Consider the following 18,096-nt stretch of genomic DNA (forward strand, 5'->3'; position numbering starts at 1 on the left):
ATCAGATGTAGCATTTAGGAAAAATAGTTTATGCGGGCTCTACGTGGCTTTCAGGTTGGCAGATTCAAATAAGGATTTATGGGTTTCGAAACCAGTGTATTTCTGTCCATGTTTCTGCTTGATCTACCTCACCCTTTAGTGCAGGACACTGCAGACAGTTATTTCAACAAATAAAGCATCTCCTCATATTGTGTTTGAATAAATTTGCAAGTCATTTAGAGAGGGTGAAGCACAAACAACTTCTGCAACCTTTGACTGGGCTTTCTATAGGGAAATCATAATAACGTGGTTGTTTCAGAAGCCTACGGAAGAAAATTACTCTGGTGAAATCTACATGGGGTTCTCTTTGTAAGCAAACTCAGTCAATCACTGACTCATCTTCTTTTGGGATGTGTCTAGAGTATGAACAGAAATAAAAATTCCCAGATGGACATCACCTTGCTACATCTGAACCAAGGGTACGCTTAAGTCCACCTGTTCATATGCATGACAATGTTTTTCACTAGACGCAGCTGGGATCTTGGTATCAGCCAGGATATTCAGATATTTTCAACCAATGCCATAACGTGGCAGGTTTTCTGGGGACCAAATGCAGTGGTTTTAGTTTCTAATTACTGCCGCGTATGATATACAATGTATTTTGGACTTGAAAAGGCACAAACATTTTGCCAACCTCTCTGCTTCATTATTTTGGTTATCTCATGGAAAAGCTCTCTCTAGAGAAGTAGAGGCAGGGTTTATGTACCAAAGCCTTTTATTGAATGCTCTGATTTTGCTTTCCCTGTTACAACCCTCCCATTCATATGGCTTTCACTTCCAGCCCTTGTGAGCTTGTGTTTCAGAAAGAAAAGCCACATTCTCTTACTCTTCTTCTTACCAAAACTGCATAGCTATGTCGTGTGTCAACAAGTGTTTCTGATTTAGGAAATGTTATGTTATTGAATCTTGTACTCATCTGTCACCTTCACAAATCTATAAAAGAAATGAATGTCCTCTTTGTGAAGTGTGAGCATTTACCTGCATATAACAAGCTTAATTATTTTCGTATGATAAATTCTGTGTGACTGAAAATAGTTAAATATTCTGTAGTATACCAAGCCAAGGAGTTGCTTTATTTAAAAGAAAGATTGCAGGTTATTTTTAAAATTTTTTAAACCTTGATTGTTCTTAAATTTGTAAAGTGAACAGAAATGGCTTGGCACGGCTCATCATTTGAGCCATTTTACGTATGGTCTGTTGTGAAGACAGGTGAAAACAGTGTTCCATTGATACCAAGATCTGTGCGTATGTCCACTTGATTATCTGTAAAACTGACCAAAAGGAGTTGGAGAAATCAAAATAAGTAAGCAACAAAAATTAAGTTTATTAAATCCAGCAGCCACTAAATAATCATCTACCACTCATGCTTTTTAATATTTTATTAACTTCAAATAAGATAAACATCTATTTCCTTCCTTCTTTCCTTTCTTCTTTTCTTTCTTCTGCTTATTCATTTCCTTAGTAAATATTTAATGTCTGTATGCCAGGGCTGGGGATCCTGAAATGAAACCAATTTTATCCTCACTTTCAGAGTACTTTAGTGTAGTAGAGGACACATGCATAAACATGTACTATGGAAATTCACAAAATTAACGGATTCTCAAAGCAGCTGTTGAAGATTCCACAACTCCAGTTAGTCCTTGCTGGTCATTAAAAGGGACACCAGAAAAACAAATAACTAATAAAAAATACGAGTTAAATGGCTATAATGCCAACCTGTTTGGAAAAAAATAGGGAAATAGAAAATGGTATATGGAATCATTACAAACAAATTTTGAAAAGAACTGAGGTGTGCAAAAAAATTGACATATAATATGTAATTTAGTGAGATAGCAACTGATTCAACCGAAAAGAAATTGCTCTTCATGTAAGTGTGCCATATTACCAAAAGAAAGAAAACAAAGGAGAAAATTGGTTCATTCAAAATTATAATAGTAAAACTCGACATCAGAACACAGCTATGGCTGATTTCCTGGAAAGTAATTTTTCTTCGATCCTGACATGTGATGGAGAGCTATCCAGGGACAAACTGTTCATTTCCTAACTCTGTAGACAGAGTTTAAATACAGTGGAATTCAGATAATAATGAAAATGGTCATGAAACAAGTGACCATTTGTGTTGTAACTGGGTCCAATAAATGGATTTTTTCATTGACTTTCACAAAATTTGATTATTATAATTGGCTGTCTTAAAGTGTCACAGTATCACTAGGAGACTTAAATGTCTCTCTTCATATGTATGTATTTATGTGTGTGTCTGTATGTGTATTTTTTCTATACCTTTGAGCAGAAAGTCTTATTCGTTCAAACTGTCGGCAATCTGTAAAAATGAAAATTAAGATTTTCAAAATTCAGTCAGAATGAAAAGAAATCATGATTCTATTTCCTTTTACCTCTGAAGAGTTAATGATTGATCACTAATTGTACATTTGTTTCTAAAAGTATATGAACAATGCCTCAGGAATGTAACAAAGTTATAGTTTAAGAGCTCCACTGACAAAAATTTACAGGATATGTTACTACTTTACCTTGGCTCCTCCGCTGCATTGTATATGCTGGCAAAGTGCTTATAAAAAAAATGGCATAAGCCAGGTGTGGTGGCTCACACCCGTAATCCCAACACTTTGGGAGACCGAGGCAGGCAGATCACTTGATGCCAGGAGTTCGAAACCAGCCTGGCCAACATGGTGAAACCTCACCTCTACTAAAAAATACAAAAAAATTCGCCAGGTGCAGTAGCTAATAATCCCAGCTACTTGGGAGGCTGAGGCATGAAAATCACTTCAGCCTGGGAGGCGAAAGGTTGCAGCAAGCCGAGGTCACATCCCTGCACTCCAGCCTGGGTGACAGAGTGAGACTCCATCTCAAAAAAAAAGAAAAAGAAAAAGGAAAAGAAAAGAAGGAATGGCATAGATGATTAACACCCATTGTGTTTGACAATCTCAAATCAAATAATTTCCTCTCTCCCCGACACTACCTATATTTGCCCCCATTTACACACACATGCGCGCGCGCACCCGCACACACACACACACACACGCACTCAGATTGTTTCCTTCAGAAAGTGAATTTTGTTTATCCTTCCAGTATGAGTATGGTTAACTTCCTTATGCGTGGAGCTGCTAAGAGGTCTTTTGTAACTAATCTGTAGTATAAACAAAGCAGACAGTATTAAATGCAGTTGACCTAGCCAGCACCATTCACACAATATTATCTGATATGCATATTTTTGTTAGAGTTACTTTCGAGTTAGCCTGGGGAATCATTGCCACCTATCATTGCTATCATATTTTACATTTTAAACGTAGTCTTTGGTAGAATGACAGGTAAAACATCTGGAAAGCTTAAATGCACTGTCAGAATGATTCCTAAGAGTAAATAGACCAGGAATGCCAATGCAAGATCTGTAAGCTATGGAAATGTAATTTTTAAAATAAAAACAGGTTTATTCTTACATATGCCATGGCTAGATGTTTAAGCTTCTTTTAAAAACTCATTCTTTTTTCTCCTTCATTTTGCCCAGGAAACATTCTGTTATATTCTAATTGTTCTTACTACAATGTCTGAAAATTCAACAGTATAGAGTTTTCAAGACTTGTGAGAAAAATGTCCTTGAAAATTTGCTGTAAATTTTTAGGCACTGAAGAAAGTATCTTCTCTCATAGTACCTTGCATTTATATTTTTACTTCTCTATCTCTTTTTCTTTTCTCTGTTCTCTCATTCCTCTTTCTCAGCACATTTTACTTACTGGTGATAAACTCGGGCCCTGACCTGAAATTAGTGTAGCAAAATCTCAATGTCTAAACTGTTCTTCAGCTTTTAATCAAGTGCTTATTCTTTCAGAATAAAGTGACTGAATTTCCTATAGATTCTTTGGACTTAACAGATTTAGGATCCGAGCTAGAATAATGCTACAAAGAGAATTTTTAAAAATCTTGGTTCTTTTTGTGTGCATAAGTTTATTTCTGTACAGTTGACTCATTGCCTTTGTCCTACGACCTCTTCAAGGCCAGCATGGGTAACGTTTTTACCAAACCAAAGAATAGCTTTGGATTTGCTTATATGTTTCTCTTTAATAACATGCTTGTGCCTTTAAACATAGATTTTTGCTCTAGTGTCAGACACTTGAATGCAACACTTTATCTGTCAATGATAACTCTACCAGCTGCATTCTTTGAGCCTTAAGTGCATATGTGACCCTAAATCATGTATTGTACATCTTATCTGATTTTATCCTTAACAGTTCTGTGAAGGAGGCATCACTATCCCCCTTTTACAGGTGAGGCAAACTGTGCTTAGTGAAGTTAAGTAAACTATCCAGATTCACATATTGTAGAAAGGAACAGAATTAGGATGTGAACTTAGTTTGCTCTTTTGACACACTACACAAGGTTCCCAAAGGCCAGTTTGTGAATCAGAACCAGTTTTCACTAGTGGTAAAATGAGAAGAGTAAGAACAAACAGTTGAGTTTTTGTTATGCCAACTTTTATTGTGAGACACTATTATAGTTCCATTTCTTCTGTGAAATAATTGGTGGCAGTAAATAATTTCCTTAAACTAGGTTCATTGTTACAGTAAATAGAAAAATAAATACTTGGAAGTATTAAACATGGGCAATCATATGTCAGTCCTCCCACTGTCCCATGCCCCCCTCTCATTTCACTGACCAGGAAATTCAAAATCCATACTATGCTATGCCTTTTAATAACCAAAAAAACTGCTACTTATGCACTCTCTGATAGGTAGGTAGCAGCCACAGTCCTAGATATTTGTTATACGTTATCTTCTTTCACTTTCTATGATAACTCTATAAGATGGATACTGTTATTCCCATTTTAAGAAATAAGGGAACCACGGGTAAATATCATCAGGGTCTACATAAGTCATCTGCCTCCAGGGGCTGGTTTTCCTACTGTACCAACTATTTGTCCTTCTATGAAGACCCAGTTTCCTCACAGATGGTCAGACAGCCCTTCGGGGTGTGCAGACAGTTGTTCCTGAAAGCAATGAACAAATCCTACCGGATCCCACCATTGAGGGTGGGCTGAAGGCGCTCAAGTGCAGCTACTGTATGCCACAGGAGTCCCAAGTGAGTGTGTTCTTAAGGAGTCCTTTCGAATTGTTGTATTGCTAAGCATAGACTGTGTGGCATTAACCAGAACCGAGAAATAACAACACCGTGCAGCAGAAGAATCTATAATCTCCCTTACCTCTGGAATTTGACAAGTGTCATTGTTAGGAAATTTTATTTCTATATCTAACTTTGTCATCTGAGTCTTATCCTTGCTGGAGCAAACAGTTCTGGTCTTGTTTAATTACTCATGTGAAATTTCTATGTATACGTCCAGAGGCATATGTCCCAGTAGATAAGGGGTAGTAGGCTCTGGAGCCGCACTGGCTCTGCCGCTTTTTAGCTAGTAACCTTTGGCAAGAATCTCACCTCTCCGTACCTCAGTTTCCTCATCTGCAAAATAGCGATAACAATAGTCTTTACTATGGAAATTTTTATAAATGCGTAGATACATGTAAAGTGCACACAACAATGCCTGGCACATAATAAAGTGCCAGGAAACATTGAGGTATTTGTTATTATCATTATCGTCATCGGTTTTAAAAGAAATAGGGCCTGAGAGCAAAGACTAAAATCAAAATGTTAATTCATAGTTCTTCTAGGTTGATGAATTTTAAATTTATGTTTTTAAATTTTCTTTTTCCATTACTAGAGTTTCCTAAGAATTTTTTTTAATTAAAAATCAATAATAATAAATCCCATCATCCTTTCCTTATGTCCCTATTCCTGTCATGGCGCCACCATTCCCCCTTCCTTCTGGGACCCTCACTCAGCAATACTTCTTGCACTACTCTGGTGCGTTCTGAGTACTACCTGGAGCAAAGCAATCCTCCAGTCTCACACATTTCCCATCTCATTTAGGCTATTTAGGGAGGGGGGGCTCCTAGTTGGTCTCTGTGCTTCTTCTTCCCTTCTTTTGCCCTTTTGAATATTATTGACCAGTTTACTTGGAGGGTGCCAGATGAGTGCTGTTTCTTCTGCACTTAGGAATCTCCCATGGTGATGTCCAACACAGAATGTCTTCCTTAGTCTCATCGCTAAGGTTTTCCAGTGAACTTTCTAGCCTTGTTTGCTGCTGCTCTCTTTGGGTGGGCAGTATGTCCCTACTAGTGGTAACTACTTACAACCTCCAAGCTAGCTTCACTCTTCACTAATTCTAGACATTTGCTTTGTCTGTTACTTCTACCTGGAATGTTCTCCTTTTGCCATCTATATAAGTCAAAATCTTCCAGTTGCATGTAGCAGAAATGTAGATCAAACTGGCCATAAATATATCAACTCGTGTAACTAAATAGTCCAAGGGTAGAAGCGACTTGAAACACAGTGTTGGAATCTAAAGGTTCCAACAATATTGTCAGGACTGGGTCTTGCTCTTTCCGTCTCGCATCTCAGATCACTTATGGATGGGTTCTGGCCTTCGTCAAGGATTCCCCTGGTGGAGACAGCTCTTGCCAGCATCTCAGTACAGCCATTGAATATAGCGATTTTTTCATTCGAATGCTTCCAGTGAAAGTAATGGCGTGGAATCTTACTGATTTGGATTGGTTCTGGTTAGGTAAAAACTCCATTAATCTATGATCTGATGTTCTAGACATGAGACCCTGTGCAGGGGACGGACAGACAGACTGAGAATGGATGAGGCATAGTCCCCTCAGAAGAATCCGAGAGCTTTTTTCCGAAAGGGTAATGGATACTGGGTGGGCAAAAACAACAGATGTTACCTTTGGAATATTCCAAATGAGCTTTTGTCTATACTCTGGGTCTCAGGTGAATTACCTCATTCTCCCTCAAGCCTTCTTCACTCTCCCGGCCAGAAATGATGCATCTTGTTCTGATCTTTCACAGCAGCTTGTACTTCTCATAAGACGTGAACATCATCCACTTTGCATGGCATGTATTGTAATTATTATCAACTGTTTCTTAATTTTCTTCTATATGTTTTGTATCCTCCACCTTATCCCCAAATGGATGCTTTACAGCTCCCCCACAGTATTGTGCAACCAGCAGAAATTAAGAAGGGAAGAAACACAGATGAAAGAGAAATAAAACAAAGCCAGGGAACCATGGTGGTAACTCCTGTGCAGATTCCTAGACAGGTTTAGAATTTCCCACCTGAAAGCAGAGCAGGACGCACAGTCAGCTGGAGGGTCCACAGTGTTTCATGAAAGCTAAAGCAGCCTTAGTCAATGCCCAGCATAGCCTTCTTGCCACATAGATGGGCCCTTGATAACCAGTTGATAACGTGGTTACTGGAGAGTGGTGATAGTGCACGCAGCACATTGCTGTCCCCAAAAGAATGAGGAGTTGCTATAGGACCAGTTGTCTTCAGGATCCTGAGGTCAACCCTTGCTTCTCTATTGTGAGATACTGCTGGTCAGGAGCCTCCTCACATTTGGCTCACGGCCATGTTACCCTGATGTAGGCCTCATCAATGAATAGTCTTTGGAAGAATGCCTAAAAATAGTTTCAGAGTTGTTATCTGGGTTCATATGGGTATAATTTAGTGGAAACCCTGCGGGTTTTTATCTATTGCACTTTGGCTACATGTAAACATGTCCGTTCAAAGATAAAATATGTAACTTCCCAATAAGAGAATATTTTTCTCCATTATTTAATCACAATGGAAACACATCTTACCTTTTTTCTTGATTGTGAGCCACAATTTGACCTAATTTTTGAATTACTTTCCTTTTATGATTTTCCTTTTTTCCCCTGGATGCATGCCATTCTTGAATGCCACATAGAATATGAAGGGTGCACTTTACATTTTCCGTCAATGCCTTCTTTGAAGGCAGCCTTGAGCTGTTAACTTGAAGCAAGGAGCCCTAGGCCTTCCTTATAAACAAGTAATGGAGCCCTTAGCCCCCCTTGTAAATGGCTATTTATTAACATATACCATCACCAAACAACATTTTATAATTCCAGGCCCCCACACCATTACACCACTGTCTGCTCCATTGTAAATTAAGGGAGGGCTTTGGCCATCTGTTTCATTAAATGCCAGAGGCAGCAAACAATATCTGAACTTTATAAATCGAGAGTTAGGGCTTCTCCCTCCACAAATCTCCCCCTTCTTCGGCTGCCACCACCACTACCGCCACCATATTTTTTTGTTTGAACGCTCACATTGTAAACTAGCGTATTCACACATCAATTTTAAAAGGCTGGCTGTGTTATAAGATGGGACAAAGCAAGCTCAGTAACAGCTCATGCACAGTGCAGGTGGTCGAGCTAGCTGCTACCCAGATCAAAAGTCAAACAACTGTGAATCTGCTTTTGAAAGTGCAGTTAGGGAGACAAGGCAAGGCTTATCTGCACAAACAAGGACGAGTTATAGATATACATCACAAACGCAGGAGGACAAAAGGGGGTTTCATCATCTTGCAGGGCAAGAAAACCTTGTAATGCTGACAATTCTGAGGGCATCTCTGGAATATGTGGCTTGTTTTCATTTTTGTTTTTTTTCTATAATATAAAATTAGTTTTTTATTATGCGGCAATTGATAATTATTATTTACGCTTTGGTGCTGTTCCTAAAGTAGCTAAGAATTTTTTTTAAGCCACCGTTAGGGCAGGAAATGGCTCCTTTTCATGATTGCATTTTATTTTTCAGCAGCATTTAAGGACAGACTCCTATTTATACCACACAAGCAGTTTTGTCTGTTGTAAACAAAGTAAGTGGCTGGGGATTGTGCTTTCCCAGAAATGTTTTCCAGGGAAGCCATAATAAGAAACAACTGTGTATATCTTGAGAATTTGTCATCTAGGTATTAAGAAAGAATTCTTTTATGGGGAAAAAAAAGCACTGTGAAGAAATATATTCCATACTCAAAAGCGTAGTTAAAATATTTCTTAAATTGTGATATTTGACCACCTTGCTAGTGTTAATTGAGGTTTTCATTTTTTATTTAAAATTATCTCTAACATTTTTGACAACATGGAAGCTGACGTGATAGGAGGTGTCACGATTTTTTTTTTTAACCTCAGTGTTCTTTTTAAAAGGCTAATGACTTCTTTTGCAAAGTTATGTGAAGAACTTTGGAACCAAGGTGTGAATATCAATGGGGAAAATGCCAGAATGGTAAATTTGACCACACTTTTAAAAAGAGGATTGAAGCAGTTTGGAATTACGAAAAAAACCAGCACCTTAGTTTCCTGTGCAATTATAGTTTACCTAGGAAAAAGCTATTCCACTGTCCACCTGTCTTCCTATGGCTTAATGATTTTGTGATGAGGGGAAAAAAAAAAAAAAACACCTGTCAACCATTTAATTCCCAAATCAGTTAAAGATGTCCGAATCAGGTCCCCCAATGCTTTCCTGAAACCACACTCCCTGTCTCAAGCCATAGGGCAGTGGTTCCTATCCTGGAGTGGGCTTCATGGAGTCTTGAATCTCTGAAGTTTTCTAAAAATGTATGTGCATATGTGTGTATATGCATCTTTCTGGGGCTTTTCCATTAAATTTCCTTAAAATGTTCAAAAGAGTCTACAACCAACTCCAAAAAAAAGTTGAGAAAATGAGATATTGTTAAAGAACTGTGTCCAGTTTCGTAGCTAAATACCATTTAATTACTTTGATACTCTGGCTTACTTAAAATGCATTGACCTACAAGGAACACTTATTTTGAATTTGTCCACAAAGTTCAACAAGACACTGAAAACTCAAGGATGCCATCCTTGGGAAATCAGATCATTTGTCAAAAGTACGTCCTTAAAGACAATCAGAACAATTACATTTATATGGGACCTTATGGTTTGTAAGACACAGTCACATATATTATTTTTTTAAGTTATTCTTCATAAGAACTCTGAATTCATATTATCATTATTATCTTGTGGTATAGACAGTTGAGACCTACAGAAGTTGAGTCTTGCCCAAGTTCATGCCACAAAGATAGAGCAGAACTTGGACCAGTACCCTGGTTTTAGCCACAGAAATCATGTTCTTAGCAGCATTCTGGCGGTAACACCATCAGCCTCTTCTTCAACATCAAATGTTTAATGTCTACTGGGTAAAAGGGCATATGGAGATTCCCTTAAGAATCCAATGTTAGTCATTGGAGATTCAACAAATTCAAAACTCTACTCCTAGGTAGCTTAATATCTAATTGGGAGCTTTTGTTGTGACATTTTAAGAAACAGCAATACATAGTAACTTGTGCTACATATTAAGTGAGAGATCATTGCTCTAGGGGATGACAGGAAGAAGAAATTCCTGGGGCCTGGATGTGCAGATAAGACTTCACAGAGGAGATGATAGGTGAGAACCAGACCTGACAGTCACTGCCCCATTCTTAACCCACATATGGCATTATGCCTCTTTCCTTCTCATGGCAGCTTCAAGGTAATAGCTCCTAGCAGCAGAATTTGAATCCTTGCAGGCAAACAGTGGTGATGGTGTTGGGGTGTTAGGAAGATGTTTGGCCACAGCTGTGTTGAGGATGCATAGGAAATTAACAAAACAACTTGTAACCTCATCTGCTCATAAAGTTAATATAAGGTGAAAGCTTCAATCTTACCTTAAACTGTTGAATTTTTCTCTTTTTTTCTTTTCTTTCTTTTTTTTTTTTTTTTAAAGGGACAGGGTCTCACAGTCACTGAGCTTAGGGTACAGTGGCCCAACAATAGCTCACTGCAACCTCAACTTTCTAGGCTCAAGTGATCCTTCCACCTCCACCTCAGCCTCCCAAGTAGCTGCGACTACAGGTCCACCTCACACACCCAGCTAATTTTTAATTTTTTCGTAGAGACAGGATCTCCTTATGTTGCCCAGGCTGGTCTCAAACTCCTGGCCTCAAGCAATCCTCTTGCCTCAGCCCCCCAAAGTGCTGAGATTGCAAGCATGAACCACTGTGCCCAGCCAGGAGCCTTCAGCTTTTAGAACAGGAGTGAGCAAATCATAGACAGCAGACCAAATCCAGCCTGCCACCTGTTTTTGTATGGCCTGCAGGCCAATAATGGTTTACATGTTTAAATGATTGGGAAAAATCAAAAGAAGAATATTTTTGACGTGAAAAATTACACAATTCAAATTTTTTAATTATGATGAACTCAAAATTTTAAGTAAGGCTTGAAATCACCTAATAAGATCTAATTGTAAACAATTATGAAAAATCTTTTCACTGGTTGTGCCCCAGTTTTAGAATAATATTGCAAATTTTCACACACTTGACTAAAATTACATATTTACAAAACTTTACATATTTATAAAATTACATATTTATTAAAAAGTTCATTTTAAAGACAGGTCTTTGAAATAATACTGCATGTTGACTATACATATTCTACATATGATTCATGAATAGATGCAAAGAATGTTGGCAGAGTACATAAATTATTTTATTGTGGCATATTATTAATTTGATAAGCATATCACTTAAAAATACTGAATTTTTTCATGTGTCCCAATTAAATCTTTATCATCGAATGGGCTTATAGAAATTTAGTTATTAGAAAACTTGCTCAGCCAATAAAGAAAAGCATTCATTTTCTATTCTGTATACATGATCTGAAGCCATAGCTTTTTAGGTCTTTTAATCTGTTTGTTCAAGGCCAAGCTATTTATATGGATAATTTTTAAAGCATCTGTATAAAGAAAAAAAGAACATTTTATTTATTCACTGGGGTTTTTATGTGCCTTGAAATTGCATAGATAAAGTATTTTCGAGCTCATAGATCTGGAAGAGATAAAAGGTCTCATTTTATAAGGCTTTATGTAAGCTTTTCAAATATACAGTTTTCTCATGGATAGAATTTTTTTAATAAAACATTATTTCACTATTATAGCTAGAGTTTGATGTGGGCACCTCTTTTTCTTCCCTGAATTACATGTTAAATTATGTGTTTAAGTTTGTTTTTATTGTATTTTACCTTCTGAATTTTAACAGTTTTCTTGTTGGAGAAATTAATTTACCAATCTTCATTTTTAGTAGTGGGCAACTATTTAATAAAACCAGAATACCAAGGGTTAAATATGAGTAGAAAACTCAAAAGTCAGATTTAAGAAACAGAGAATGAAACATACCACTTGGTTTTTGCAACACGCTGATATGAAGATGAAAAATTATTTACCTCCCCCTCCTTAAGAACTTTTGCTAAGCCTGGTAGACTGAGAGAGAAGGGGCATTTTTAAACTCTGGGGCGACTGGATCCAGACTAGATTCTGGATGAACATTAGCTGCTGTTAGCTCTGCCATGTCAGGGCCAAGAAACAGCTTTCCCTGACTGGAGCATTCCCAAGCTATCATGGCCATCAGACAGGTGGGGAATAAATATTGTAGAATGGTGGGACATTTGGAGAGCTCGCTCCTGATCCGGGGGACTCAATTTGGACGGGCTTCAGTTGGAGCAAACAGGTGTTCCTGGGAGGAACTGTCCTCAGATGGCTGGAGAGGGTGCCATTCTTTCACACACATAAAAAGTTCCTCTTCCCTCTGCCCGCAGGAAAATTAGAATTAACTACAGCTTTTTCTTTTGAAATGGAAAAAGAGAAATAAAAATATGGCACCAGGTTTTGGCTCTGGCTGGATTTCCACAGAGCATGCAATCTATGATAAGTGATGAGAATTCTTGAAGCAAAGCATGCTTGTAGTTTCAACATTGGAGATGCTATAAAAAGTAGATGAATGCAAAGAATCTTTTTACCAAAAGATGTACCTATAAAATCAAATAGTCTTTCCTTCTGTTATTCGTTTGTTCATTCACCAAATATTTCTGGAGCAGTTGCGATTCCCCAAACACTGGGCTAAGTGCTAGGGATGAGAGTGTAACATATAACAAGGTCCTGCCCTTATAGTGCTTGGCCTGAGTTAGTAATTCGTTGGAACATGAAAGTGAACCTGAGTGGTCTTTGGGAGACTATAGGCAGAAAGTGGTTGCTGACCTCAGAAAGATTTGTTTTTCTGCAATATTACCATATCAAAGATATGACTAACTTGTTTTATTTGGGAATATTCTTTTTAAATCATATTTTTCCTATAAAACAGAAAATAGTAATATGAAAGGAATTTTTAAATAAAAAAATTGTTTTTAATCCCTGTACCTTGAAGCAAGCTATTCCTTTGACCCAAGTATTCCCTTCCAATCTTTCAGTCATGTTTCAAGTTCAATATTATATTGCTCTACTCACTTAATATTATAATCTTAAAGTTTCCACATAGCCTTTGTGATTTGTATTTTTGCCAAATTTTAAAAATTTATTATAATAACAAAGGATTTTTAAAAACCTCTCATTTGGGGCCAGGCACGGTGGCTCACACCTTAATCCCAGCACTTTGGGAGGCTGAGGTGGGCAGATCACCTGAGGTCAGGAGTTCGAGACCAGCCTGGCCAACATGGCGAAACCCTGTCTCCACTAAAAGTACAAAAATTAGCCGGGCATGTTGGTGGGTGCCTGTAATCGCAGCTACTCAGGAGGCTGAGGCAGGAAGGAGAACCGCTTGAACCCGGGAGGTAGAGGTTGCAGTGAGCTGAGATCGCGCCACTGCACGCCAGCCTGACAACAAGAGCAAGACTCCATGTCAAAAAGAAAAAACACCTCTTATTTTGTAAGGGTAAAAAACGTTATCAAGAAACAGGGAGAAAATTATTCATAATTATACTGGCTAAAGGTCACAACTATTAATTGGCATATTTTATTCCAGTTTTTTCTGTGTGTTTTATGTACAACATATAAAACTTTATATCCTATTATTTGCATTAAGAGTAAACGGAAAGTGTTTTCCCATGCCATTAAAAACTCTTTGTAATCATTATTTATATGGTTGTATGGTATTCCCTCATAGAAATATTTCCTTTCTATTAAACATACAGGTTTTTTCTAGCTTATAGCTATACAGTGAAGCTATGTGTCTTCATTCATAAACTATATTATTTGCTTAGTGTGGCATCCTTGAAGATAATAAATGCTCATCTCTTTTTTTTTTTTTTTTTTTTTTTTTTGAGACAGAGTCTCATTCTGTCACCCAGGCTGCAGTACAGTGGCGTGATCTTGGCTCACTCCAACCTCCGCCTCCTGGGTTCAAGAGATTCTCCTGCCTCAGCCTCCTAAGTAGCTGGGATTATAGGCACGGGCCATCACGCCTAGCTAACTTTTTTGTATTTTTAGTAGAGATGAGGTTTCACCATGTTGGTCAGGTTGGTCTCGAACTGCTGACCTCGTGATCGGCCCATCTCGGCCTCCCAAAGTGCTGGGATTACAGGTGTGAGCCACCACACCCGGCCTGCTCATCTCTTTTATGACTTCCTCATTCTTGAGTTCTTAGCTCTCTAATCTTGAAGTCAGCTGGGATATACCTTCAAATAACTTTTCAAGAAAGGTATATGATTTGGATCTGTTTTTTCTATATAGGAACTGCCACCAACTGCATATATGTGACATACACATGTGTATGTATCTGTGTACATTGGGCTGGCCGTAATATTTTTAGATCCTACCCTTCTTAGGAATCTATAGATGTGGAACCATTGTCTTCTGGCATTTCGTGTTTCAGAATAGCAGAAAAATAGACCAATTTATGATACTCTGGAGTGACATGTTGTAGGTTTTCTTTGTTTAGTTTTGGTTTTTTAAATCTTTGGAATTGAACAGAGTCTAGATATTTCTATATATGAGGACTTTCACTCATTTTGCATGGATCACAGAACTTTAAATCTGCAAATTCAAGTCTTCCCTCTACCCACCAGGAGCGGTTTTTTTAAAATCGTGTCTTGGATTATTGCTTCCATTTCAAATTTTCTGGTGTCAGGATCATCCATGATTCTCACACTAGACCTCTGTATCTCTTATGTTTGTCATGTTTTAAAAATAATTTTTTTCTCTTCTTTTTCTTCTCATTTATCTCCAACACCATTAACTCCCCTCTCTAGCATTGTTTCTAGTCTGTGCTGCTGGTTATGTGAGTATTAATGCTGCTATTGCATTACTGGTTTCCTTGAAATCTTTTCTTTATCCTATTGCCTCATCTCTTATCTCCTTGAAGTCTCGCTGGTTCTTACCTTACTGTTTTCTGCCCTGGCTTTATAAAGCTTTACCTTCTTACTGTTTTTATTAAGGACACCAAAGTATTTTCAAAAACATGTTTTGGTTTCTTTAGTTCATAAGTTTCAGAATCGCATTCTTTCTCAGAATCTTTAGGATGTTGGTTTTTTTTCCCCCTTGTTCTGTAGTGTCGATTTTTCCCATCAACCTCGTGTTATTTTGAGTTTTTTATTTAGTTACTCTTCAGAACGACTTCTTGAATCTGCAAATGGAGAGCTGCTTGATAAGCTCGCCTCTGTCCCAATTCCCTTTGTCTGTGGACTGTCTTTATTGGAAAGAAATGAGACTTCTTCCTTCTCCCACTCCTTGACTCTGTTGGGAAAAATGTCCACCCCTTATGTGTACAACTGTCATCTCCTTCCCAAGCTTACCCTCCCACCACCACAAAAAAACACACTATTTATGAAGACCACAGTTCCCAGAATTCAGTGCATGATGCCATACCTTCTCTATAGCTACCTAATACTGATTTATTGTTTTCCTGGGAACTCTGGTTTCCTTACTGCATATAGAACAGAAACAAGATGGGGAATGTGGAGAAAAGGAAAAGAAGACAGCAGTCCAAATACCTCCTGAGTTACAACACTTATAAGAGAGATTGCATCTTGATTTCTGGTTGTTACAAACCATGCACTTTCTATCTAGTAGAAGACTATGTGGCAGGTGAACCACTTCTTTCATTTTTCAGCACAGTTCATTTTTTGTAGCAGTAGAAAATCCTAGGCTCTGGCAGTTTGTGATGTAAGTTTTGGTGGTGCAAATTTTCATCATCTTCTATTTTCTTCATTCAAATGTAATGGACACTTTGATAGGGGCAGCATTAGGATCCATGGAGAGGCACCATTGTAAACTGGAAGCTGAGTGATTTTTAAAATTGCCCTAGATAAGGGGGCCATACAAACTATTTCTATAGCCCTACCCTTGGGCCTGTCTGCCTGGGTGGTCCTGTTTTAACTGTTGGTATTTAATTATTGATGATTTACTGACACAAGGCATGGAAGCCTTAGGGAAAATGAATTCCGACATGCTAGTTTCTTTAGATGAATCTTCTCTGAGGTTTAAGTGTCCTTCTAAGTGGTATAGTGAGGCAGGATTTAGGGGGCCATTTCAAATACTGCCTCGCAAGGTCAGCCACGGCGTAAGTGCCTACTATATGCTCTGGACAGAATGAACCTTATTAAAGGGCCAAGTTCTTTCATAGTTTTCATGTAACCCATTGATGTCTTTCTTTTCACACGTTATTTCCTCTTGAACATCACTGGTTTCATGGTGTTTTTCTAAGGCTTCTGAAAGGTACTACAAACTATGTATGTAGACAGGATTGAACTCCACCAGAAGGTGGAATTTTTCTTTAGGGGCACTGTGCCATCAAAACTGAGCTGGTGCCCAAATGCCTCCCTTTAGAGCTTGCTGCCTTGATCATGCAGCTGAGCTGTCTTCTCAGATGCTCTGTGGGCACCGCTGTAACCTGTTCCCTCAGCTCTGCTGAGTGTGGCATAATCAGATTCCTTGCTGAGAATCGGTGAATGGAGGGGTAGAGGGGAGCCAGGGCTAGATCCTGGAGGACTTTAGGAAGCTGCAGATCAGATCAGAGAGCCTGGATAGGCAAGGATGAAATCAAACTTCACCACATCAACAAAACAGGCCTAGGCATACTACAACTTTTTTTTTTTTTTTTTTTTTTTTTTTTTTGAGACGGAGTTTTGCTCTGTCTCCCAGGCCGGAGTGCAGTGGCGCGATCTCAGCTCACTGCAAGCTCCGCCTCCCAGGTTCACGCCATTCTCCTGCCTCAGCCTCCCGAGTAGCTGGGACTATAGGCTCCCACCACCACGCCCGGCTAATTTTTTGTATTTTTAGTAGAGACGGGGTTTCACCGTGTTAGCCAGGATGGTCTCGATCTCCTGACCTCGTGATCTGCCTGCCTCGGCCTCCCAAAGTGCAGGGATTACAGGTGTGAGCCACTGCGCCCGGCAACTTTTTTTTTTAAGCAACAATTTTGCTTTAATAGGACTTGAAAATTTTCACCCAGTTTTGCTTTAGGGAAAAATGTATCAACAATATGTCTTGTCAAGATATTATTTTGTAACATTTTCAGAATGAAACCCATCTCTGGGCACTGGGGTTCATTCTTGGTGCACAACTGCCTCGTTGATCAAGTTCTCTGGCTTTTATTATTTCTGCTTGCAAATAGAGATGCATAACAGCCAGCCTCAGAAGAAGGAGGGGCTGATTTCATCAGCATGACTAAAGCTGACAGAGTACTTGAGAGGACCTGGCAGGGTACTGCAGAACATCTTGGCCTTGCAGATCTGTGAGAAGGAAATGGGCACAGCCCTACAGACATGAACCAATGGACATGATATGGAACCATCCTGGCCGGTGACCAAGTGTTTTTTTTTTTTTTTTTTTTTTTTTTTTAAGACTGGGTCTTGCTCTGTCACCCAGACTGGATTGCAGTGGCGCGATCTCAGCTTACTGCAACCTCTGCCTCTCAGGTTCAAGCGATTCTCCTGCCTCAGCCTCCCAAGTAGCTGGGATTACAGATGTGTGCCACCATGCCCGGCTAATTTTTGTATTTTTAGTAGAGACAGGGTTTCACCTTGTTGGCCAGGCTGGCCTCGAACTCCTGACCTCAGGTAATCTGCCCGCCTCAGCCTCCCAAAGTGCTGGGATTATATGTGTGAGCCCCTATGCCTGGCCAAGTCTTTTTCTTCTCATTTTTATTACACAAATAGTAACGTCAAAGCAAAAGAAAACTTTTTTTTAAAGAAAAGGAAAAAAAATCACTCCTAACACCATAACCTACCCCATCTACAATGATCTCTCCCCTCCCTTTTTTTTTAGTTTTTACTTTTTATTCATCTGTTGACATTTTTCTTCATATGGCTCTAATTGTAGTGTAGCCAATTTTAAGTTCTGCCTTTTTGTTGTTAACATTGCAGCTT

General features: G+C 38.7%; 1 protein-coding gene across 15 annotated transcripts in view; it reads left to right on the forward strand.

Moving 5' to 3' along the window:
• The window catches only part of VTI1A (vesicle transport through interaction with t-SNAREs 1A), a 441,715-nt gene that overhangs the window by 223,619 nt on the left and 200,000 nt on the right, over nt 1-18,096 (forward strand). The window lies entirely within an intron of this gene.

The sequence above is a fragment of the Pan troglodytes genome, chromosome 8 (genome assembly GCF_028858775.2).
Source record: "Pan troglodytes isolate AG18354 chromosome 8, NHGRI_mPanTro3-v2.0_pri, whole genome shotgun sequence".
NCBI classification, from domain to species: domain Eukaryota; kingdom Metazoa; phylum Chordata; class Mammalia; order Primates; family Hominidae; genus Pan; species Pan troglodytes.